The sequence below is a fragment of the Scyliorhinus canicula genome, chromosome 9 (genome assembly GCF_902713615.1).
Source record: "Scyliorhinus canicula chromosome 9, sScyCan1.1, whole genome shotgun sequence".
Classification (NCBI taxonomy): domain Eukaryota; kingdom Metazoa; phylum Chordata; class Chondrichthyes; order Carcharhiniformes; family Scyliorhinidae; genus Scyliorhinus; species Scyliorhinus canicula.
Window position 1 is genome coordinate 36,075,886 of NC_052154.1, and position 25,116 is coordinate 36,101,001.

A 25,116-nucleotide genomic window follows, 5' to 3' on the forward strand; every position below is an offset into this window, starting at 1 on the left:
ACACAGCATTCCTTGTTTCAATTTTCTGAAGAATGTTAGGGACAGGAGGGAGATGAAAGGGATGGTTTGCCTTTTATTTACATCTCTGGACTGACCGAAGACAGCATGTTTATATTTTAACCCGAGTGCTGTGACTGTCAGGAACAGACAAATGACAGATTTTCTTCATTTGTTCATTCTTCAGTAACTTCATTTGAAGCCTACTTGTGACAATAAGTGATTTTCATTTCATTTCTCTGAGTTCTAAAAGAAAGCTGAATGTTTATTGTTCAACAACCTAAATATGCACAACTACACCCACTCTCACACTCGTACAGATATATCACACACACTCAGGAAAGAGTGTGATACAAAAGTAGCTATCATTTGGGTCTTAGGATTTCAAGAGTTTTCTGTACAATTGCTCTTTCATGAAGGCTTGAAATGTTTTCAGACCTCGAATACTTTTTTTTGTGTTCAATGAATAAATAAGCTCTGGTAGTTTTGGAAGGATGGATTCACTGTTGTTTTCTGCTCGCAGGAGCAGCTTTCTCTTATTCCAGTCCAGTAAACATGCAATGACGAAGCCTTTGTGCCGTTCCTGTAGGTTGAGAGTTCAGGGGCAACTTGAGTTGTTACCTCATGTGGTTAAAATTTGTGTTTCTTAGGCTGAGTCGTTTCTCTTCACTGGCATAGATGTTTCTCTCTGTCTACTCAGAACATGCCTTATTAAATCCCCTGACCAGATACCTGTCCCGTGACCAGATCATCTTGTTCCATTAATCTTCATAAATAGCTACTGAGGTTAGAAAATGAAGTCCAGTGATCATTCAACCACATGCAATCTTGATAACACAGAGATTTTCACATCCATTTTCTGGATTTCAAGTTTGGATTCGAAGAGTTTGCAACAGTATTGTGAAACCTGGCTTTTTAGTTACATCAAGAAGCGCAGCCATTACCAAAGGAATCCAATTTGCATGTTAGTGACTTCTCAAAAATGTGTCCAGAAAGGTCATTAGCATTTTAATGATTTTGTCAAAGCTCATCCAGAAACTGATGGTTATTTCACTGTTCTTGTCACTGTCACAAAATAAAGGTCCCAATTCTCCGTAAAGATTTCCAAGTGTGGTAGCGAGTAGGAACTGTCGCTCAGCCCAGCGATGCCAGCAACCCTATTCAATGTTAATTGGTCCACTTAACAAGGCCCCACAGGCTTCATATTGCAAATGAAGCCTTGCCAGCTGATTCGCCGGGACTGTGCTCGCCAGCACCCCCTGTTAACAAGGTCGAGCAGCACTTCAACAGCTAACCCCAGTGAGTTCGCAGCTATGGCACTGAGAAGACCGGCCCCTAGATTTGGAGATGCAGAACTGATAAGGCTTCAAGATGCGGACGAAACCAGAAGATCTTCCTCCGAAGATCTCAGATGGTGAACCACAGGGCAGCCTGTGCCACCGAGGATGAAATGGCAGTGGCGGTCAGCTTGGGAGACGTGACCAGGAGGACTGACCTCCAGTGCCACAAGAAGGTCAACAGGCCGCACATGTGATCTGACACCAATACCCCCCCTCGAGATCTTTCCGCCCCCATGTGAGCATCCACACCCTCAACATTCCATGGGGCCCACAACCCTCCCTTCACCCTCCCTCCCCATAACCCCCCCGCAACATGTCCATCACCACCCACGGTCACCACTGTGAACCGCAAATGTGGTTAAAGAAGCCCTTTTTATGTCTCCACAAGAGAAATTCTCCCACAATCGCTGGGAGAGGGCCCAGGCTGGCGGAGGGATGCCAGACATAAGGGGCGGGATTCTCCGCAAATGCGGAGAGTCGTGAAGGCTGTCGTGAAACTGGCCGTGTTTCACGGCAGCCTCTGCACCCTCTACCGGGACCCGATTCTGCTCCCCGGCCGGGGCTAGCAGCGGGGCCCCGTGAACCACGGCAACGCAGGGTTAGCGAACTTCGCTAAGCCCGCGCGCCAAGGGTAACGGCGGCTGACGCGCACGATGACGTCAGCCGCGCATGCGCGGATAGGACGGCTCCAACCCGCGTATGCGTGGATGACGCCATCACGCATTTGCGTGAAACCCGCGCATGCGCGGGCCGTCATGCCCCTCAGCCGCCCCGCGGACTGATCCAGCAGGGCGGCGGAGGAACAAAGAGTGCCCACCGATCGCGGGCCCATGCCACCCTTGGTGCGGCCGTGCCAATCGGTGCCACGGTTCTCCAGAAAGGCACTTTGAGGCCATTTTCACGAACGGTGAGACAGGTGTGTTTGCGTTCGTGAAAACGGCCGTAAAGGCCTGGGAACTCGGCCCATCGGATAGGGGTGAATCGCTGTTCGCCGTAAAAAAACGGAGAGCAGCAATTTGTGTCGTGGGGCGGCCGTGAGGGGGGGGGGGGGGAGCGAATAGCGGGAGGTCGGGGAAAATGTCGGGAAGGCCCTCCCGCTATTCTCCGACCCGTCGTGGGGGCCCAAGAATCCTCATGACCTTCGAGGAGCATGCCCTGGAGGCAACGGGATGGCCGAGGACAGAGCGGTCACCAACACGAAGGTTGTCACATGCCACACAGGTGAGAAACTACCAGACCGCACCCTGATGGACTGTCATACATGAGTTGTTATTGCCATATTGAATGATCTATCCCTCCCACTGACCACATGTCCATTTTCTCCCATTGACCACATGTCCATTCTGTCCCATTGACCACATGTCCATTCTCCCGCAGGTCCTCCAGTTGACAGCGCCCTGCCTCCCTGGGACCTTCCATTGCACAGACTGAGGAGCATAGGTTCTCAGCTCTCTGCGGGTTATCATCACCCCATGCCTTTGACAGTGACCTGTTGTTAGTGCCAACAGTCCCAGCACCCTGGAGTGCTGGGGGGTAGGTGGAGGGGAGGTTGCAATTCCAGATCAGGCCACACCCTAAGTAAAATGGGCAAGTATGATGGCCTCCCTGGCTCTCTGGGCTTGCAGGACCTTGCTACTACCGATGCAGCCTCAAGTTGGTCCGCCAGTTCATCCCCGGGACTGTCCTCCAGCTCATGCTGGATCGGCGCTTCCTCATAATCCTAGTCCTCCTCCTCCTCGGAGGTGGGCACATGTTCCACATCACCAACCTCCAGAATATCACACCGCTGCTGTTCCAGGTTGTGGAGGACGCAGCGGATCACCACAAAGTGGATAATCCTCCGGAAGGTGTACAGCAGGGCACCACTGGAGCGATCGAAGAATAAGAACCGCATTTTGAGCAGTCCAATGCACCCCTCAATGACAGCCTGGGTGGCCACATGGCCTCATTGTATCGAGTCTCCGCTGGATCACCACCACCTTCTCAAGGGCAATTACGGATGGGAAACAAATGCTGACACAGCCAACAACACCCACATCCTGTAAAAGAATAAGTAAATAAAAGTGTAGCGTGAGGGCATTGGAGGAAGATGCTACACCATCTGTAGTTTCTAAATAAGAAGAGAGAGTATTTGGGATGAGATGAAAGTGGGATGTGAGAAAGAGGATTAGATATGAGGATATTCTAACCTCCAGTTTCAGCCTTACCAGTGACCACTGCCTGAGCAACGTGTACTCCAGTAATGACAATCGCTGCCTCCTCCATGAAGATAAGAACATGTAGCCATATCTGTCCCCCTGCAGCCTTGGTTGTGTGCACCACCTTCTCCTACAAAAGGGAAGTGTGTCAATGAATGCGGGCATTGAGTTTGGTGGTACAGCTGCTGAGGTTGAATAGCTTGTAAGTGTGTAGAAGCTGCAATATGTGGGTATGAGGCTTTTAATAGCGATCAGTGTGTGAGGGTCAGGCAAAGCTAGGAATGTTAGGCATGGATCGTGATTGAGAGATTGTTGGTGCATGAGCAATTAGGGATGAAACATTAGAACTTAGAACATAGAACAGTACAGCACAGAACAGGCCCTTCGGCCCTCGATGTTCTGCCGAGCCATGATCACCCTACTCAAACCCACGTATCCACCCTATACCCGTAACCCAACAATCCCCCCCTTAACCTTACTTTTTAGGACACTACGGGCAATTTAGCATGGCCAATCCACCTAACCTGCACATCTTTGGACTGTGGGAGGAAACCGGAGCGCCCGGAGGAAACCCAAGCACACACGGGGAGGACGTGCAGACTCCGCACAGACAGTGACCCAGCCGGGAATCGAATCAGCCGGGAATTGATCAGTGTTTGGGACCTGTGGTGCAGTTGGTAAGAAATGGAATTTTAAAATGCATTCCTTGACTTTGAAATCCTTTAAACTTGTTACAGCACTGCTTTCAGGTTCCTGGGACTCAGGTTCCCAGGTCAGAATTAGTTGTGGAATGATTTCCAGTACCTGCTCCAGGCACAAAGCACCTCCCCTTTAGGAGGAATAAAAATGCTGGAAACGTTCAGCAGGTCAGGCACCATCAGAGGATGATGAAAGGTCATCAACCGGAAACATTGGGCAGGACCTTGGATCACTAGAAGGTGCAGGTTTGGGAGTGAGTTGACACTGAAACACACCCACCGGATTGGTGCACCAGTTTCCTGCCGCAAGACCAACACATGGATATTTTTTGAGTGCTCTGCTGGGAGGGGTTAGAAGCAGTCTGCCAACCTTGTCAAATTGCCACTTATGATCATTTATGAGCTTGTCAACAGCTTCTTCTCGAGGCAGATTTGAATTTTGTTTAATTTTGCACTGCCGGAACCACGGCATAAAGGAGAAGGCAATGAAGAAATGGGGAGTTAAAGGTAGCAAGGATTATGGAATAATGTGAGATGGCCCTCATAGTGCTGTCAGCAAAAAGATAGAGCTCTCAGCAGCGGCAAATGAAGAGAGAGGACCAAAATAAAAGCAGAAAGTTCAAGTACAAGGCTGGCAGACCTATTAGTATGGGAAAAAAAGAATGAACTTTTAAAATGCAGACCTTTTTTATGGCCATCCTTTCTTATTTTTCTTTCTTTGTTTACTGCTTAATTTTCCTCATTTCTCTTGTCAGGAGGTCTCTCTGCATTAAAAGGGGTTATATAAATGGAAGCTTTTATCACTATTAAAACTGACCGGATTTATACCTGGGATGTTAAGTTGCCTTTTCTCTTTGGGGAAATTTATACTACCGAACTTTAACACTCACCACTGGACTGCTGAATTCCCATTTTTGATCTTTCTTTCTTGTCACCTCATCAAATAGTTGTGTTCAGTGATAAGAAGTAGAAGTAAGAAGTAGAAGCAGCATGGTAGCATTGTGGATAGCACAATTGCTTCACAGCTCCAGAGTCCCAGATTTGTTTCTGGCTTGGGTCACTGTCTGTGCGGAGTCTGCACATCCTCCCCGTGTGTGCGTGGGTTTCTTCCGGGTGCTCCGGTTTCCTCCCACAGTCCAAAGATGTGCAGGTTAGGTGGATTGGCCATGATAAATTGCCCTTAGTGACCAAAATTGCCCTTAGTGTTGGTGGGGTTACTGGGTTATGGTAATAGGGTGGAGGTGTTGACATTGGGTAGGGTGCTCTTTCCATGAGCCGGTGCAGACTTGATGGGCCGAATGGCCTCCTTCTGCACTGTAAATTCTATGATCAAATTCATATCCTTAAGCTGTTGAAAGGGACCATTTTTTAAGGAGATGGTTGGGGAGGTGGGTGGGAGGTTCATGCAGACTACACAGCCCAGTACCAAAGGTGAAAGGACACAAGATGAAATAGTATCAAGCTTCACCAAGCAATAATCCACGTGATACCTGACTAATTAGACGCAAAATTTATTCATATCTCTCTCTGCTTTCTGTAAAGTAACCGGTATTCAATCCATTCTAATGCATTATCCAAAGTCTACGAGGCCAAATTCTATGCAATAACCCATGGCACTTTATCAATTTTTTAAATGCACTACACCCACCATTCCCCCTCATCTACCTTGCAAGTTACAAGGTCAATAAACAAATTTGACAGACATGGCTTCCCTTTTAGAAATTCATGTTGACTACCTGATTGTATTATGATTCTCTGAGTGCTCCATTCACACTTGTTAGGATAACTGGCCTAGTGTTCCTATTCTCTCTCTTCCTCCTTTCCTTTCTTGAATAGTGAGTTACATTTGCTGCCGTATCCATAGGAAGTGCTCTAGCATCCAGGGAATTCTGGAAGATCAATTCCAATGCATCCACTATCTCTGCATAACCACTTCTTTGAAAACCATGGCTATCTGGCCCAAGGAATTTGTCAATGCTAATTCGCATTAATTTGTTCAATACAATTTCTGTGCGCCTGATAATTTTCCCAAGGTTCTCATTTCCACTAGGTCCTTGCTTTGCCATTATTTCCAGAATGTTTTTACTGTCTTCTACTTGTTTAATGCCTTTGTCATTTCTTATTATCTTTTACAATTTTTCACGTCTCCTTAAATCCATGTTTATTTTTGCTAATCTTTTCCTTCATACATATAAGTATAGAAGCTTTAACAATCTATTTTTTTTTCTCGTTCCAGATTACGCTCATGTTTTCTATTCCCTTCCTTTATTAATTTTCGATTGCTGTTGCTAAATTGTAAAATACTCTCAAGCTGGAAGTTTGCTGCCCTTTTTAGTAACATTATAAGCCTCATTTTTTCATCAAGTGTTATATTTAATCCCTCTTCTTAATAATGGTTGTGCTTGTTGTGTTATGTACTCTGGGGTAACACAGGCTGCAACTTGATGCAGATTTGACCAAAAGATACTCCAGACTTTGAAGTAAGTTCAATGCGATTTATTGAACCATCAGCACAGTTCTCTGTGAGTTCGACTCTCCTGCTAATCTTGCTATAGTAACTCAGTCCAGCTAAACAGTCTGCTCTAAGCCACGTGGTGGGTGTGATGCTTCTGTTCTGCCCCTGTCCTACTCTCTAAGTGTCGCCTGTGGAAAGAAACAGAGCATGTGTACCCTGTCCTTACATATGGGTTGTGCAATGCCCCCTTGTGGTAGTGTCATCTCTGGGTATCTTGACTGCCCATTGGTCGTGCCCTATTCTATGCGTTCATTAGCTGTATGTCTGCATGTCATGACGTCTCTGGTACTCCCTCTAGTGTTTACTTAGTCGCAGTGTATTTACATTAACCCCTTGTGTTTTACAGTGATGCCTATCACCATAATGCTAATTTTCCAGTGGAATTTTTATCCCTCAAGGGAATGTTTATCTTGCAAATTCTGAATTAATTATTAAAGTATTTGGTTTTTCTGGGGCCGACTCCATGGACCATGTGACTAGCTTGGGGCCAATCACATGGAAGCACAAACCCCGGCCAATAGGGAGTTTACACAAGGTCATCGGCGAAGGACTCTGGGAGGTGGACAGGGAGCCGAAGCATTAAGACGTGTTGAATAATGGTTGGTGACTGTTAACTTGACTGCCTTTGTCCTTCAATGATAAATCCTTTTTGATTACGAATGGAAGACTCCAATGAAGCCTCCAGTGCATGTCTTGAGCCACCACACTAACGACGAGGTGAAAGCTTTCAATCGCAGCTGGCAGTCATTGTGAATTGAGGGGGGAAGGAAGGAACAGTTGAGAAAGTAGAGAAGCTGCAGCAAGAGTCAAAATTATTTAAACTGTGAGTGGAAATGCCTTTCATTGGGAAACTAAAGCCATTTGATCAAGGGGTTGAGAATTGGTGTTAGTACATCGAACGGTTCCATTTCTTTTTTACCATGAACAAGATCACAGGCAAAGAGTATTACAGCCAAGCTTTCAACCTATAACCCCAGTGGCATACAGAGGGCAGAAGGCAAATCTGCCTTTAGTTGTTGTGAAGGACATAGACCCAGTCCTTTAGGAAGAGACTGGTTACAGAAGGGTAGGCTCAACTCGCTGGAAATGTTCCGGATATCAACAGCGTCCTCCAAGATGTCTTAATCAGGTATGAAGATGTCTTCCAGAAAGGATTGGCTGGATTAAGGGTGTAAAAGCCAAGATATAAATCAATCTGGATTCAACACCCAAGTTCTTCAGAGCCAGAGCCTGCCATATGCACTGAATCAGAAGGTTGAAGTAGAGCTAAAAAGATTGAAAGAGCTTGTATAATTGATGTGCCATCAACGAACACGAGACGAGTAGTGAACATAACTAAACAGAAAGCCTCCTGGCCTCAGATCCCGAACTGGGGCAGCAGCGGAGTCCACCCACCTTTACACCGAGCCCGAGGGGAGGCGGAGCCAGCAGGCAGTGGTTTACCACATTACATATAATACAGTTGTAGTTTACCACAATACACATATTATATACTACAGTGGTTCGGAGCCAGCAGGGACAAGCCCAGGCATGTAGCAATACAACAGTACAAGACAATACAGTGGTTTACCACATTCACCCCCTGTTAAAAAATGTGTCCAGCGGGGGGTGAAGTGGACTTGAAGATCAAGTCTGTCGGGGGCTTTGACCTTCCGCCGTGATCACCTCAGTCCCAGCTGTGGTGAGGGCACCGGTGTCGAGACCTGCGCGTCCGGGAGCGTGTTGTCCTCTTCTTCACCCAGTAGTTGAGTCGGTGGAGGGAGGAGCGGGGTGTGGGTGGGGGTGATGGTGATGGTCTCTGGTGGGCCTGCGGGTGCCATACCTTGAAGTAGCTGGGTAGTGGTGGAGGGAGACGGTGTAGGGTTGCGGGTGTAGGGGTGTACGTGAGGGTCACTGGGGAACCTGCAGGTGCCAAATCCTGGAGGGAGACTGTGTCCTGTCGCCCATCCTGATGTGCCACGTCGGCACATTGTGGATTGGCATGGAGGAGCAAGACCTTCTCAACGAGGGGATCTGATTTATGACTCCTCGCTTCCTTCCGGAGGACGACGGGCCCTGGGACTGTCAGCCAGGACGGGACCGAGACCCCTGAGGTGGACTTCCTGGGGAAGGCAAACATACATTTGTGAGGGGTCTCGATGGTGGCAGTGCACAGGAGCGACTGGATGGAGTGGAGCGCATCGAGGAGGACTTCCTGCCAGCAGGAGACTGGGAGACTGCTAGGCCATAGGACCAGGAGGACGGCCTTCCAGACTGTCGCGTTCTCCCTCTCCACCTCCCTATCCACCTCCACCCCCGGGGGTTGTAGCTGATTGTCCTGCTGGAGGCGATGCCCTTGCGTAGCAGGAACTGATGCAACTCGTCACTCATGAAGGAGGAACCCCGATCGCTATGGATGTAGGTGGGGAACCCGAACAAGGTGAAGATACTGTGCAGGGCCTTGATGACGGTGGCAGAGGTCATGTCAGGGCATGGGATGGCAAAGGGGAATCTTGAGTATTCGTCAACAATGTTGAGGAAGTACGCATTACGGTCAGCGGAGGGGAGGTGCTCTTTGAAGTCGATGCTGAGGCGCTCAAAGGGGCGACAGGCCTTTACCAGGTGTGCTCTGTCTGGCCGATAGAAGTGCGGTTTGCACTCCACGCAGACCTGGCAGTCCCTGGTCACGGTCCTGACCTCCTCGATGGAGTAAGGCAGGTTGCGAGCCTTGACAAAATAAAAAAAAAGGGTGACCCCCGGGTGACAGAGGTCATTGTGGAGGGTCCGAAGTCGGTCTACTTATGCTCTGGCACATGTACCGCGGGACAGGGCATCTGGGGCTCATTGAGCTTCCCCGGTTGGTACAAGATCTCGTAGTTGCAGGTGGAGAGTTCGATCCTCCACCTCAGAATCTTGTCGTTCTTGATTGTGCCCCGCTGTGTATTGTTAAACATGAGGGCAACCGACCGTTGGTCAGTGAGGAGAGTGAATCGCCTGCCGGCCAGGTAATGCCTCCAATGTCGCACAGCTTGTTCAATGGCTTGGGCTTCCTTTGCGACGGAGGAGTGTCGAATTTCGGAGGCATGGAGGGTCCGGGAGAAAAAAGCCACGCGCCTGCCCGCCTAGTTGAGGGTAGCAGCCAGAGCAAATTCCAACGCATCGCTTTCCACCTGGAATGGAATGGACTCGTCTACAATGTGCATCGCGGCTTTGGCAACATCTGACTTGATGCGGTTGAAGGCCAGCCGGGCCTCAGCCGTCAGGGGAAAAATGGTGGATTTAATAAGTGGACGGGCCTTGTCCACGTAATTAGGGACCTACTGGGCATAGTAAGATAAGAACCCCAGGCATCTCTTCAGGGCCTTGGGGCAGTGGGGGAGGGGGAGTTCCAGGAGGGGGCGCATGTGGTCGGGGTCGGGCCCGAGGACTCCGTTTTCCACAACGTAGCCGAGGATGGCTCGGCGGGTTGTGCGGAAAATGCATTTTTCCTTATTGTCAGTGAGGTACAGGAGCTTAGCGGTGTGGAGGAAGTGCTGGAGGTTTTCGTCATGGTCCTGCTGGTCACGGCCTCAGTTGGTGACAATATCTAAGTACGGGAATGTGGCCCGCAGCCAGTACTGGTCAACCATTCGGTCCATTTCTCATTGGAAGACCAAGACCCAATTGGTGACGCCGAAGGGAACCATGAGGAAGTGGTAGAGGCGGCCATCTCCCTTGAAGGCAGTGTATTGGCGGTCCTCCGGGCAGATAGGGAGCTTGTGGTACGCGGACTTCAAGTCAACTATGGAGAAGACTCGATACTGTGCAACCTGGTTGATAATGTCAGATATGCAGGGAGGGGCTACGCTTCGAGCTGCGTGTTGGTCTGACTGTAGTCGATGACCATCCGGTGTTTCTCCCAGTTTTGACGACCACCACTTGGGCTCTCTATCTCTTCAGGGCCTTGGGGCAGTGGGAGAGGGGGAGTTCCAGGAGGGGGTGCATGCGGTCGGGGTCGGGCCCGAGGACTCCGTTTTCCACAACGTAGCTGAGGATAGCTGGTACTATCCTCAAAGATCCCCTCTCGTAGAAGGTGCTGGATCTCCGTCCTGATAAAGGCCCTGTCCCGGGCACTGTATCATCTGCTCCAAGTGGCGACTGGCTTACAGTCCGGGGTGAGGTTAGCGAAGAGTGAAGGTGGTGCGATCTTTAGTGTCGCGCTGCTGCAGATGGTGAGGAGGAGCAGGGGTCCGCCAAACTTTAAAGTAAGGCTTTGGAGGTGGCAGTGGAAGTCTAGCCCCAATAATAGGGCAGCGCAGAGATGGGGAAGGACGTAGAGCTTAAAGTTAGTGTACTCTACGCCTCGAACAGTAAGGGTCGTGACACAGTACCCCCAGATTTCTACTGAATGTGATCCGGAAGCCAGGAGGATTTTCTGGGTTGCGGGTAAAATTGGGAGTGAGCAGCGCCTTACCGTATCTGTGTGTTTGAAGCTGTCTGTGCTGCTGGAGTCGAAAAGGCAGGCCGTCTCGTGCCTGTTGATCTGGACGGTCATCGTAGATTTTGTGAAGTGATGAGGCCAGGCCTGGTCGAGTGTGATGGAGGCGAGCTTCGGAAGGTGATGGGGTAGGCCAGTCGGAGGTAGCAGCGGTCAGCATACAACCGGGTGAGCAGGGCTCCCGGGAGGCTGCGGCGTGGTCCCAAGATGGCAGCCCCCCCGGGTTGCATGTGGAGGATGGCATCGGAGATGGCGTCAAAGATGGCAGCCCCCATGGGTCGCGCGTGGCGTGCGAAATTAAAGATGGCAGCGCCCACAGGTGGGTGCTGCAGCAGCTGGGGGCAGCCCCGACAGGCAACAGGCAGCGCTGCTGGGCCTAGGGGTTTTAGGGAGAGATCGGGCCTGGCAGACTTTCGCAAAGTGGCCCTTCCTCCCAGACCCGTTGAAAATGGCGTTGCATGCAGGGCAGGGTTGTCTGAGATGCTTACCCTTGCCACAAAAGTAGCACTGCGGGTCTCCTGTGTTGGTGGGCTGCTGCGCGGCACAGACCTGCGCCGCACTCGAGTCGGATGTTGGCGGCGCCCACGAGGTCCACGAGGGTGCCGCGTGGTCGAAAGTGTAGGCCTCTATGTTCTGGAAGGCCACCTCCAGCGAGTTTGAGAGCTGCACTGTCTCTGGGAGGCCGGATGTACCCCCTTCCAGCAATCGCTGGCAGATGTAGTTCGATTTCATGCCTGTGACGGAGGCGTCCCTGATCAACAGCTCCGCGTGTTGGGTAGCTGATACCACCTGGAAAGCACAGTTCCAGCCGAGTACCTGCAAGGCACGCAGGAATTCGGCTAGTGATTCTCCAGGGCATTATTGTCTCGTGGCAAGAAGGTGCCTAGCATACACCTCGTTTACAGACATTATAGTTTACTTCTACTCCTTGTTTTGTGTGAATTGATGGTCGCATCAATTTAATCGACTACAACACCACAATGGAATCAGCCCCAAATCTGACTGACTGGAACTCGACCCGCAAGCCGCGGAGGCAAAAGCGATTTTTTCGCACTGGCTCCGCTGTTTCGAGGCCTACCTCGCAGCCTCCTCCTCGCCTTCCGTCTCTGACGATCAGAAGCTGAGCCTCCTCCAAGCCCAGGTGAGCCATCGAATCTCTGTTCAACTCGAGAAAGCTTCCACCTACGCAGACGCGCTCGCGACGTTGAAGCGCCTATATGTAAGGCCAGTGAACAAGGTGTACGCGCAGCATCTCCTCACTACGTGCCGCTAACCCTCTGGGGAATCTCTGGAGGAGTACCTACGCGACCTCAAATTCCTTGCGTGAAGTTGCAACTACCAGGCTGTTACGGACACTCAACATATGGACCTCGCAGTCCGGGACACCTACGTGGCTGGAGTCAGATCCAACTATGTGAGACGGTGTCTACTGGAGAAGGGCGCCCTAGACCTGGAAGAGACGATAAAGCTAGCCTCCTCCATAGAAGTAGCGTTCCAAAGCCTCAATGCATTCCTGTCGGATCACACAACCCCGTCGTGGACCCCCGACCAACGAGTACCCCAGGCCTGTGCCGCGCAGCTGCCCGTCCAACATGGGGGGCAGCCCTGCTATTTCTGCGGCCAGCATCAACACCCCAGGCAGTGCTGCCTGGCCCGGAACGCGAACTGCAGCGACTGCGGGAAAAAAGGACATTTTGCTAAGGTTTGCCTGGCCAGGTCCAAACCCTCAAAATCGCAGGCCCGACCCTCAGATTCACAGGCCTGCAGATCCCGCAGTGTAGCAGCTTGCCTGCCAGCTCCACCCCGGACGCGTCATCGGCCTCGTGCTGTCCGTGGGGGCAGCCATCTTCAAACCCGCATAACGTGTGCGACTCACGGGGGCCGCCATCTTGGACATCCTCGCCCATGCTGCCTACCACGTGCGACTCGTGGGGACCGCCATCTTGGACACCATCTTCGTCGCCGCCCGACACGTGCGATCATCGGGGGCCGCCATCTTGGCCGCCATCTGCTGAGGTGGTCCCAAGGTGGCTGCCCCGTCACGTGCGACCGACAGGGCAGCCATCTTGGGACCACCTCAGCAGCTCCGACCACGCCAGCTACCCGCAACTCAGCGCGGTTGCCCTGGACCAGTCGTGACCCAAACACCTACGGAGCTCCATGATGACCGTCCGGGTAAATGGACACGAAACACCTTGCCTGTCCGACTCTGGGAGAACGGAGAGCTTTATTCACCCAGACATGGTAAGACGCTGCTCACTCCCAATCTTCCCGGCACATCAAACCATCTCTCTTGCTTCTGGTGCACGACCGCAACTCTAGCAATACAGGGTGCCGAGTACGCCGATTTTAAGCTATATGTACTCCCTGACCTCTGTGCGCCTCTCCTGTTGGGACTGGATTTCCAATGTAACCTCAAGAGCCTAACTTTGAAATTCGGCGGGCCCCTACCCCCACTCACCGTATGTAGCCTCGCAACACTAAAAGTCGACCCTCCCCCGCTCTTTGCAAATTTCACCGTTGACTGTAAGCGAGTCGCCACCAGAAGCAGGCGGTATAGCATTCAGGACAGGACTTCTATCAGGTTCGAGGTCCAATGGCTCTTGCGGGAGGGGATCATCGAGGCCAGCAATAGCCCCTGGAGAGCTCAGGTGGTGGTCGTCGGGACCGGGCAAAAGAACCGGATGGTGGTTGATGACAGCCAAACCATAAACTGGTACACGCACCTTGATGCGTACCTCCTCCCCCGGATTGCAGACATGGATAACCAGATCGCACACTACCGAATGTTCTCCATGGTGGATCTGAGGTCTGCGTACCACAAGCTCCCAATCCGCCCGGGGGACCGCCACTACACGGCCTTTGAGGCAGATGGCCGCCTCTTCCACTTCCTCCGGGTCCCCTTCGGCTTCACAAACAGGGTCTCGGTCTTTCAAAGAACCATGGACCGAATGGTGGACCAGTACGGGCTGCGGGCCACGTTTCCATACATGGACAATGTCACCATCTGCGGCCATGATCAGCAGGATCACGATGCCAACCTCCAGAGATTTCTCCAGACCGCCCAAACCCTTAACCTCACTTACAACAAGGAGAATTGCGTTTTCCGCACAACCAGGCTAGCCATCCTCGGCTACGTCGTGGAAAATAGGGTTCTGAGACCCGACCCTGACCGTATGCGCCCTCTCCTGTAACTCCTCCTTCCCCACTGCCCCAAGGCCCTGAAAAGCTGCCTCGGATTATTTTCCTATTATGCCCAGTGGGTCCCCAACTATGCGGACAAAGCTTGCCCACTAATCAAGGCCACCACCTTCCCACTGGCGGCCAAGGCCCGCCATGCCTTCAGCTGCATCAAGGCGGACATCGCCAAAGCCGCAATGCGCACGGTGGACGAGTCCGTCCCCTTCCAGGTGGAGAGCGACGCGTCAGAGGTCACCCTCGCAGTTACCCTCAATCAGGCAGGCAGGCCAGTAACATTTATTTCATGCACCCTCATCGCCTCTAAAATTCAACATCCTCGGTCAAAAAAGAAGCCCATGCCATCGTGGAAGTCGTGCGGCACTGGAGACACTACCTCGCTGATAGGAGGTTTACCCTCGCCACCGAACAACGATCGGTAGCCTTCATGTTCGATAATATGCAGTGGGGCAAAATCAAGAATGATAAGATCTTGAGGTGGAGGATCGAACTCTCCACCTATAATTATGATATAGTATATCGCCCTGTGAAGCTCAGTGAGCCCCCAGATGCCCTGTCCCGTGGCACATGTGCCAGCGCGTAAGAAGACAGACTCTGGGCTATCTACGCTGACCTCTGCCACCCAGGGGTCACCCAGCTTCTCCACTACATCAAGGCCCACAACCTGCCCTACTCCACTGAGGAGGTCAGAGCCATGATCAGGGACTGCCCGATCTGCGCAGTGTGCAAGCCACACTTCTATCATCCGGATAAGGCCCACCTGGTAAAGGCATCCCGGCCCTTTGAGCGCCTCAGTATTGATTTCAAAGGTCCCCTCCCCTCCACCAACCACAACACATATTTCCTCAATGTCATTGACGAATTCTCGCGCTTCCCCTTTGCAATCCCCTGCCCCGACATGACTGCTGCCACCGTCGTTAAAGCCCTACATAGTGTCTTCACCCTGTTTGGTTTCCCCACGTATGTTCACAGTGACCGGGGCTCGTCGTTCTTGAGCGACGAACTTCGTCAGTACCTGCTCAGTAAGAGCATCGCCTCGAGCAGGACTACCAGTTATAACTCCCGGGGAAACAGGCAGGTGGAGAGGGAGAACATGTCCTCCTGGCCCTACGGTCTAGGAATTTCCCAGTTTCCCACTGGCAGGAGGTCCTCCCCGACGCACTCCACGCCATTAGGTCCCTTCTTTGCACGGCCACAAACGAGAACCCTCTTGACCGCCTGTTTGTTTTGCCCAGGAAATCCACCTCCGGGGCCTTACTTCCGTCCTGGCCGAAGACACCGGGGCCCGTCCTACTCCGCAAACAAGTCAGGAGCCATATGTCCGGTTGAGAGGGTCCAGCTCCTACACACCAACCCCCAGTACGCATACATAGAATACCCCAACGGCTGACAGGATACGGTTTCCCTCCGGGACCTTGAGCCCGCAGGCTCCACTATCACCGCCACCCCAACTTACCCCACCCAACCTACACTGACCAGAGCCCCCGCCCCTACATGGCACCCGCAACCCCTCCCGCCCCCCCCCCCCCCATTCTCTCTTCACCGACCCACAGGAACAAAGCTCCAGAGGACACGCTCCCAGAGTCCACGTCTGTACCCGCACCAGTGCATTACCCACGTCCGCATGGATGAGTTTGACACCCGGGCCAACTGGGAGACCAGACCTCCGGCGATCACAGCGCACGATCCAGGCGCCGGACAGGCTGAGCTTGTGAACCCTTCACCCCCGCCGGACTTCATTTTTTAACAGGGGGTGAATGTGGTGAATGTATTACATTAACCATTCACCATGTATGTATCTGTATCACGCTGTTGCCCATGAAGACTCCACCTATGGACCATTGTAAGGTAATACCTGTGATGTATCATGTTGGTGCCCTTGTGGGCTCTGGCCCTGGCTCCTCCCCTTGAGGGGAGGTATAAAGAGCAGTAGCCCTGCAGGTGGCTCTCAGTAGCAGAGCAGTCGCATACAGTTTACTTATACTCCTTGTTTTGTGTGAATTGATGGTCGCATCAGTTACATATTGTCCCTTCAGCAGTATTATCGCATCCGTATACGAGGGGGCATCCCTGATGAGAAGGAATCTTGTGGGCTCACCCATGCGTTGAAGATTTGCTGCTTCTGGAGGTCGGTGAAGTCTTCGGTGGAGGATCCGAGGTATGCTTTGAAGCAGCTTAGCCAGTGCTCGAATGTTGCAGTGGTGCGGCTGACTGTGGGTCTAGCTCCAGGCGATCAGGCTTGAGCGATGAATTCATCTTAGGTATTTAGTTTATTAAATTGATGTGCCATCAACGAACATGAGACGAGTAGTGAACGTAACAGGTTTTAATAAACTAAACAGGAAGCCTCCTGGCCTCGGATCCCGAACTGGGGCAGCGGCGGAGTCCAGCCACCTTTATACTGAGCCCAAGGGAAGGCAGAGCCAGCAGGCAGTGGTTTACCACATTACATATAATACAATTGTAGTTTAACAAGCCCAGGCATGTAGCAATACAACAGTACAATACAATACAGTGGTTTAACACAATAATCAAGCCAGTCCAGTTTTCAGAGTGGGCAGCACGGATAGTCTTTAAACCTGTTTGTTCGATAAGAGTTTGTGGGGGCTATAAGCGAACCACAAATCAGGCTGCCCAGGTTGATCAGTATCCGATTTCCTGAATCGAGGACCTCTACGCTCAGCTGGAAGGGAGCCTTGGCTATTCAAAATTGGACCTCAGCCATGCCTATCTGCAAATAGATTTGGATGAGGAGACTCAGAGGTTTGCTACAAACAATTCCCACAAACGTCTCTTCCAGTATACCAGACTGCCATTCAACATTGCTTCAGCCTGCGCGATCTTCTAGCACACAATGGAAAATCTCCTCCAGTGAATTCCTACGGTGATGGTTTACCTTGATGATGTACTTGTCATCGGTGCTACACCAGAAGAACATATGGCCAGCCTAGGGGAAGTATTAAAGAGGTTTTGAGATGCAGGGGTTCACCTAAAATGTGAAAAATATACTTTTCAAGCCTCAGAACTGGCATACCTAGGATTTCATGTGTATGCTAGAAGGATGCACTCTTGGAAGAAAAGGGCAGGGCCATAAGAGACATCCTTGCACCCAAAAACATTGGCGAGCTTAAATCCTTCCTTGGTATGGTCAATTATTATGCAAGGGGTTATTTCGAATTTGGCCACAACATTGGCACCATTACACCAGCTATTACAGAAGCATCAGCGATAGCAATGGAGAGAGACTCAAGGGGAAGCCTTCTGAGTTGTGAAGCAAGTGTTGGAGTCTTCAAATCTCCTGGTGCATTTTGACCAGGGAAAACCAATCGTGCTTATGTGTGATGCGTTCCCTTAAGGCAGGGGTGGGCAAACTTTTCCGTGCAAGGGCCACATTCAGAAATTCACAATTCACAAAGGGCCGCATAGTATATTAAGTAAAATAATTACTTCACCCGGTTATGATTCTGGGCGCCTCATATAGAACATAGAACAGTACAGCATAGAACAGGCCCTTCGGCCCTCGACGTTGTGCCGAGCAATGATCACCCTACTCAATCCCACGTATCAAGTCAACATATCCACCCTATACCAGTAAGTAACCCAACAGTCCCCCCCCCCCCCATTAACCTTAAAATTTTTTTTATTTTTTTTAACATTTTTTTTTAATGACTTGGTGGGCCGCAGAAATACCTTTGGCGGGCCGCATGCGGCCCGCGGGCCGTAGTTTGCCCACCCCTGCCTTAAGGTATCGGGTTGATTTATCCCACAAGATGGGAGATGGTTCAGAATGCCCTATCACCTTCACTTATAGAACACTTTCTGAAGCAGAACAAAGCTATGCCCAGATTGAGAAGGAGGACACAGCAGTTACCTTAGATGTAAATAAATTCCACCAGTATGTGTATGGTCTGTGGTTCGGCATAGTGACTGTCCACAAACCATAATGAAGGGTCCAATTCTCTGGCCTTGTTGCACTCTTGCTCAAGCGTAATGAGGCCGGTAAATGCGGGAGAGACCAAAAACGAGATAGTCACGCGGTGGGCGCTAAACTTTGCGATGCAATTGGCCTGTTGCCATAGGCGAAATTGGGATCTCACCGTAGTGTGGCGAGAAGCCAATTATCACCACTTAAGCCCCATTTCCATACAATCAATGAGAGCGACCCCGTATCCAATAACCTCTGGTCATTCAATGGCCTCCCCAGCACGTGTTCACGCTGGCGCAGGTTAGCACTCCTTTTGAAAAACGTGAACCTGGCGGAAGGGCTTCTGTGGGGAGCCAACGAGGTGAGTAGCCATTTTTGCTCACAGGCAAAGAGCCCGGGGGTGCTGGGATTGCCACTACAATGCTCAGCGGCGAGTGGAGAAACGTCCACAGGGTTGGCCGCTTCGTGGGGGGGGGGGGGGCCTGAGGAGGGCAATCGCTCATGGCACCACCATGCCAACCGCTGGATCACAACCCAATTCCGGGGCAACCCTTGTCCCTGCTCATCAGTCTCATTGATCACCCATAACTCCCACAAACTGATGAGGCCTCTGGCCACGTGGATGAAGGCAATCGTTAAAAGGGAACTGCCAATTGTGGTTAAGTGAGCACTTGATGGGCGGCATATGGCGCAGTGGATAACACTGGACTGCGGCGCTGAGGACCCGGGTTCGAATCCCAGCCCTGGGTCACTGTCCGTGTGGTGTTTGCACATTCTCCCTATGTCTGTGTGGGTTTCACCCCCACAACCCTAAGATGTGCAGGGTAGGTGGATTGGCCACGCTAAATTGCCCCTTAATTGGAAAAAAAAATAATTGGGTACTCTAAATTTAAAAAAAAGTGAGCACTTGACACATGCCAAGAGGATTCCTGTGGGTGGGCAGGCCATGTAGCATGTCGAAGTTATTGTCCAGCATCCCAGTCACACCTGGATGCCTGGACACTGTGCTTGAACAATGCAGGAGGCAACACCACACACGCAACATCCAAACACCCAGAGGAATGGGACACAGCTCCAGGGACCGTGTCCACAGTCGGAGGCTGGGTGAGCGCCATGGGGAGCGAGGGGGGAAGGTGAAAGTCTGGAGAGATGGGTAAAAGGTACAGGGGTCAGCCTACATTGCAGAAGAAAGTGACAGAGGCATCATAATGGATGCACAAAAAGTTGTTTAATGTGCTGTAAAATACCCCGCTCCCGATTGCTCCACCCCCTCCTAATCCCCCAGCCATGAACTCCCCCCCGCCCCCCACCCCTACCTACACCCCATTCCTTCCCCCTACCCTGGTATCCTCAGTAATCCTCACCATACCTGGCCCTCCTAGCTCTACCACTACGCCTTGGTGTTTCCCCAGGATGAACATCAGAGGTGGAGGCTGGTTTAGCACAGTGGGCTAAACAGCTGGCTTGTAATGCAGAACAAGGCCAGCAGCACGGGTTCAATTCCCGTACCGGCCTCCCCTAACAGGCGCCAGAATGTGGTGATTAGGGGCTTTTCACAGTAACTTCATTGAAGCCTACTCATGACAATAAGTGATTAGAGTCAGAGGCAACCAGCTGCTTACCTCGCCCCATGGAATGGAGGGGTAGCTGTCTGCCCCTGCATTGTCTGGCTCTGCCAGCCTTGGCACCTCCCCATGGTCCGCACCATGGTGTAGATGCCCTTGGTGATGCTCCTCAGTGACTGGGACATGGTTTGCAGTGCCTCAGACTACGCTCCGCAGTGCCTCGACCATCCCCATCTGAGAATGGAACATGTACCGCAGAATCTCCTCAAGGTCAACCTGATGCTGGGTGATATCCCCAGTGAGTCGGACATTCTTCAAGACTCTCAGTCATGGCTATCACTGACTGCGCAATGCCTTGGACACCTTCACTCATGGTGCCACAACATGCACCAGGCTCTCCACTGCAGTTGCCACCCAAGAATGTTGGCCTTAGTGTCACTCATTGTGGGAGCAATATCCTGCGCCCGTAGCCTCTGAGACTACTCAAGCCACTGTGGATCTGTTGGAACGACGATGACATCTTCCTCTGAACATCCCAGCCGCTCCCCATCGTCACCATCTGCTCCGGGTAACGCTGTTCCAGAAGCTCAGCATCAGGCTGGGACCCAGCTGGGTCCTGGCATTCAGTGGACCTTCAACTGCTGTCTCGCCTGGGGGTTCCTGCCTCCATCTGATGCACATCAACAGCAGTGTGGTGATCACCAGATTGTGCCCCAGAAGCCTGACGACGAACATTTCCCACCGAGATGTGTGTATCTGCGCTGGTGGAGGGTGGGGATGACAGCTGTGCCGTGACAACAGCAGCATCCTTGGAGCTCTCCTCCAGGGTGTTCTGCTCGGAGACAGGAGAGGGGACCAGCCAGGATAGGCTGGTTCCATCGACTAGAGAACCTGTTGGAGAATGGACAAGTGGTCAGTGGGAGAGATGGGTCAGTCTGCAAGGAAATCACCACTCACATTTGACAGGTCCCCCCGGTGGAGCGCAGTGGTTCCCCACCTCTGCGGCATCTGCCAGCCTTTGTGTTGCTGACTGATCTGCCACCACCACCCCAGTCACCTCAAGGTCCCGCACCTCAAAGGAGGTGAGGAATCTTATGTCTGGCACCCTACCGACAGCCTGGGCCTTCTCCCGCTGATTGTGGGAGAGCTTTTCCTGAGGGAACACAGAGAGGGCATCGTTAGCCACATTCGTGGTTCAGGTGCTGGGGGAGGGGGTGTGAGGGCAGGGTTGGAGGGGAGGGAGGACGGGGTCACTTGGAGAGTTTGGCGGCAGATGCTTCCTTTGGGAGGAGGGGGTTGGGGGGTTGGTGTCTACTCACTCATGCTGCACGTTTTAGGTCATTGACCTTTTTCCTGCACTGTTGGTCAGTTCTCTTGGTCATCCTGTTGGAACTAATGGCCGCTGCCACCTCATCCAAGCAACACAGCGAATCAGCTGGCGAGGTGTTATTTGCGCCAAGAAGCCCGTGAGGACTCGTTAAGTGGACCAATCAACGTTGAATTGCGTTGCTGGTTTCACTGAGCCCAGCTCCGGGAAGCTCATGGCAATTCCCACTCACTAACTGATGTGACCATCAATTCACAAGACACGTGATTGGAAGTGAACAGTGGTTTTAATAGTTTTACAACAGAGCCTGCCTGCGATGAGATGAACTGGCAGCAGGCTCACGACTGCAGACCTTTATACTTCCGATTAGTGGGAGGAGCCATGGGCGGAGCCAAGGGTGGAGCCCAGTACAAACTTCTCATCTCCCCCTATGGGCAGAGCTGCGCAACGGCTCGTATACAGAGCCCACAAGGACAGAATACATATAATACAACACAGTGTGAATTACTAGGTTTACACACAGTTACCACAGTCACCTCCTGTAAAAAAATTAAGTCCGGCGGGGGTGATGGGTCTACAAGTTGAGCTGGTCAGGCGGCCGAGTCGTCCTTTGGGATCGGCGGAGCACCGGGGTTGCAGCCTCTTCGGGTGGCTGGGTGGGGGCGGTCGGCGTGTGTACGATAGTGGACTCCAGGGGTAATTCGGTCCGAGCTTCGTACCCGACTGGTTCGACGGGCGACGGGGAGCGCCGTAAACCTATAGGCGCGGGGGCGCGGAGCACGGGCAGTGAACTGTAGGTGCGGGGGCGCAGGGCCCGGAGGGAAACAGTGTCCTGATGGCCGTCAGGGTATTCGATGAAAGCGTATTGGAGTAGGAGTAGGAGCGAGTGGAGTAGGAGCACTCTTTCTACGAGTGGGTCAGTTTTGTGTGCCCGGACGTGCTTCCGGAGGAGAACCGGGCCCGGTGTCTTCAACCAAGCAGGGAGCGAAGCCCCCGTGGTAGTGCCCCTAGAAAAAACAAATAGCCGTTCGTGAGCGGTCTGGTTGGTGGCAGTGCATAGGAGGGACCTAATAGCATGCAGCGCGTCAGGGAGGACCTCCTGCCAATGGGAGGTCGGGAGATTCCTGGACCGGAGGGTCAGTAGGACGGTCTTCCAGACTGTTGCGTTCTCCCTCTCCACCTGCCCGTTCCCCCTGGAGTTGTAGCTGGTAGTCCCGCTCGAGGCGATGCCCTTGTCGAGCAGGTACTGACGCAGCTCATCGCTCATAAAAGACGAACCCCTGTTGCTGTGTACGTAGCTGGGGAAACCGAACAGGGTGAAGATACTGTGCAGAGCTCTGATGACTGTGTGGGAGGTCATATCGGGGCACGGGATGGCAAACGAGAAGCGGGAGAACTCATCGATGACGCTCAGGAAGTACACATCCCGAATGGTCGAGGGGAGTGGCCCTTTGAAATCGATGCTCAGGCGTTCAAAGGGCCGGGTTGCCTTTACCAGGTGGACCCTGTCTGGTCTATAGAAGTGTGGTTTGCACTCCGCGCAGATCGGGCAATCCCTGGTGATGGCTTTTACCTCCTCGGTGGAGAAAGGCAGATTTTAGGCTTTGATATAGTGGGCGAGCCGGGTGACCCCCAGGTGGCAGAGGTCATTATGGATAGCTTTCAGGCGGTCGTCTTGCGCGCTGGCGCACGTGCCGCGGGACAGGGCATCTGGGGGCTCGTTGAGCTTCCCCGGTCGATACATAATATCGTACTTGTAGGTGGAGAGTTCGATCCTCCACCGCAGGATTTTATCATTTTTAATTTTGCCCCTTTGTGAGTTGTCAAACATGAAGGCAACCGATCTTTGGTCGGTGATGAGGGTGAACCTCGTACCTGCGAGGTAGTGCCTCCAGTGTCGTCTAGCTTCCACGATGCCTTGTGCTTCCATTCGACTGAGGAGTGTCGAAGTTCCGAAGCGGAGCGGGTTCGGGACAAAAAGGTGACTGGTCTCCCTGCCTGATTTAGAGTGGCTGCGAGAGCGACCTCTGAGACGTCGCTCTCCACCTGGAAGGGGACGGATTTATCCACCGCCCGCCTGTCCGCTTTGGCGATGTCCTCCTTGATGCAGTTGAATGCCTGGCGAGCCTCCGCTGACACAGGAAAGAGTGTGGCCTTAAATAGTGGGCGGGCTTTGTCCGCATACTGAGGGACCCACTGGGCATAATACGAGAAGAATCCCAGGCACCTTTTGAGGGCCCTGGGACAATGAGGGAGAGGGAGTTGTAAGAGGGGGCGCATACGGTCCGGGTCGGGGCCCAGGACTCCGTTTTCCATGACATAGTCAAGGATGGCTAGCCTGCAGGCAGCACGGTGGCACAGTGGTTAGCATTGCTGCCTACGGCGCCGAGGACCCGGGTTCGTATCCCGGCCCTGGGTCACTGTCCGTGTGGAGTTTGCACACTCTCCCCGTGTCTGCGTGGGTTTCGCCCCCACAACCCAAAAGATGTGCAGGATAGGTAGATTGGCCACACTAAATTGCCCCTTAATTGGAAAAAATAATTGGGTACTCTAAATTTATATTAAAAAAAAGGATGGCTAGCCTGGTCGTGCGGAAAACGCAATTCTCCATGTTATACGTGAGGTTAAGTTTCTGGGCAGTTTGGAGAAATCTCTGGAGGTTAGCGTCGTGGTCCTGCTGATCATGGCCGCAGATGGTGACGTTATCCAAGTACGGAAACGTGGCCCGCAGCCAGTACTGGTCCACCATTCGGTCCATTGCTCGTTGGAACAGCGAGATCCCATTCGTGACGCCAAAGGGAACCCGGAGGAAATGGAAGAGGCGGCCATCTGCCTCGAATGCCATGTAGTGGCGGTCCTCCAGGCAAATTGGGAGCTGGTGGTATGCAGACTTCAGATCCACCATGGAGAAGATGTGGTACTGGGCAATCTGATTCGCCATGTCTGCAATCCTGGGAAGTGGGTACGCATCGAGGAGCGTGAACCGATTAATGGTTTGGCTATAGTCCACTACCATTCGGAATTTTTCCCCGGTCTTGATTACCACCACCTGAGCTCTCCAGGGGCTGTTACTGGCCTCTATGACCCCCTCACGTAGGAGCCTATGGACCTCGGTTCTGATAAACATCCTGTCCTGCAGGCTGTACCGCCTGCTGCGAGTGGCTACGGGTTTGCAGTTCGGAGTGAGGTTAGCAAAGAGTGGAGGGGGGGGTCAATTTTTAGCATCGCTAGACTGCAGATAGTGAGTGGAGGTAGGGGCCCGCCGAAGCTGAGTGTGAGGCTTTTGAGGTTGCACTAGAAGTCGAGTCCCAGTAAGAGTGGGGCGCAGAGTTCGGGGAGTACGTACAGCTGGTAGTTCGAGTAGCTGGCGCCGTGAATCGTTAGGGTCGCGACGGTGCGTCCTTGGAGGTGAACGGAGTGTGAGCCCGAAGCGAGGGAGATATTTTGCCGTGCAGGGAAAATAGGGAGCGAACAGCGTCTTACCAGATCAGGGTGTACGAAGCTCTCGGTGCTCCCGGAGTCGAAGAGGCACGGTGTCCTGTACCCGTTGAGTTTAACGGTCATCATAGAGTTGCGGAGGTGTTTCGGACGCGACTAGTCCAATGTGACCGTGCTGAGTTGCAGGTAGTCGGCGGCTCGATCAGCTGTGCTGGAGTGGCCCCGTGATGACTGTCCGCTGAGTTCGTAGTCTTCGAGGTGAATTTCAGAGGTTGAAGAGGATGGATCCCAAGATGGCCGCCCCCGTGGATCGCACGTGGCGGGCGGCGAGGAAGATGGCGTCCAAGATGGCGGCCACCATGAGTCGCACGTGGCCGGCCGCGTGGAGGAGGGTTGCCAAGATGGCGGCCCCCATGAGTCGAACGTGTCAGGTGGGGCGGAGTCGGCATACAGGCTGCA

At 52.5% G+C, this 25,116-nt stretch overlaps 1 protein-coding gene across 1 annotated transcript in view; it reads right to left on the reverse strand.

Moving 5' to 3' along the window:
- Nucleotides 1-25,116, reverse strand: part of LOC119971242 — a 1,187,854-nt gene that overhangs the window by 673,370 nt on the left and 489,368 nt on the right. The window lies entirely within an intron of this gene.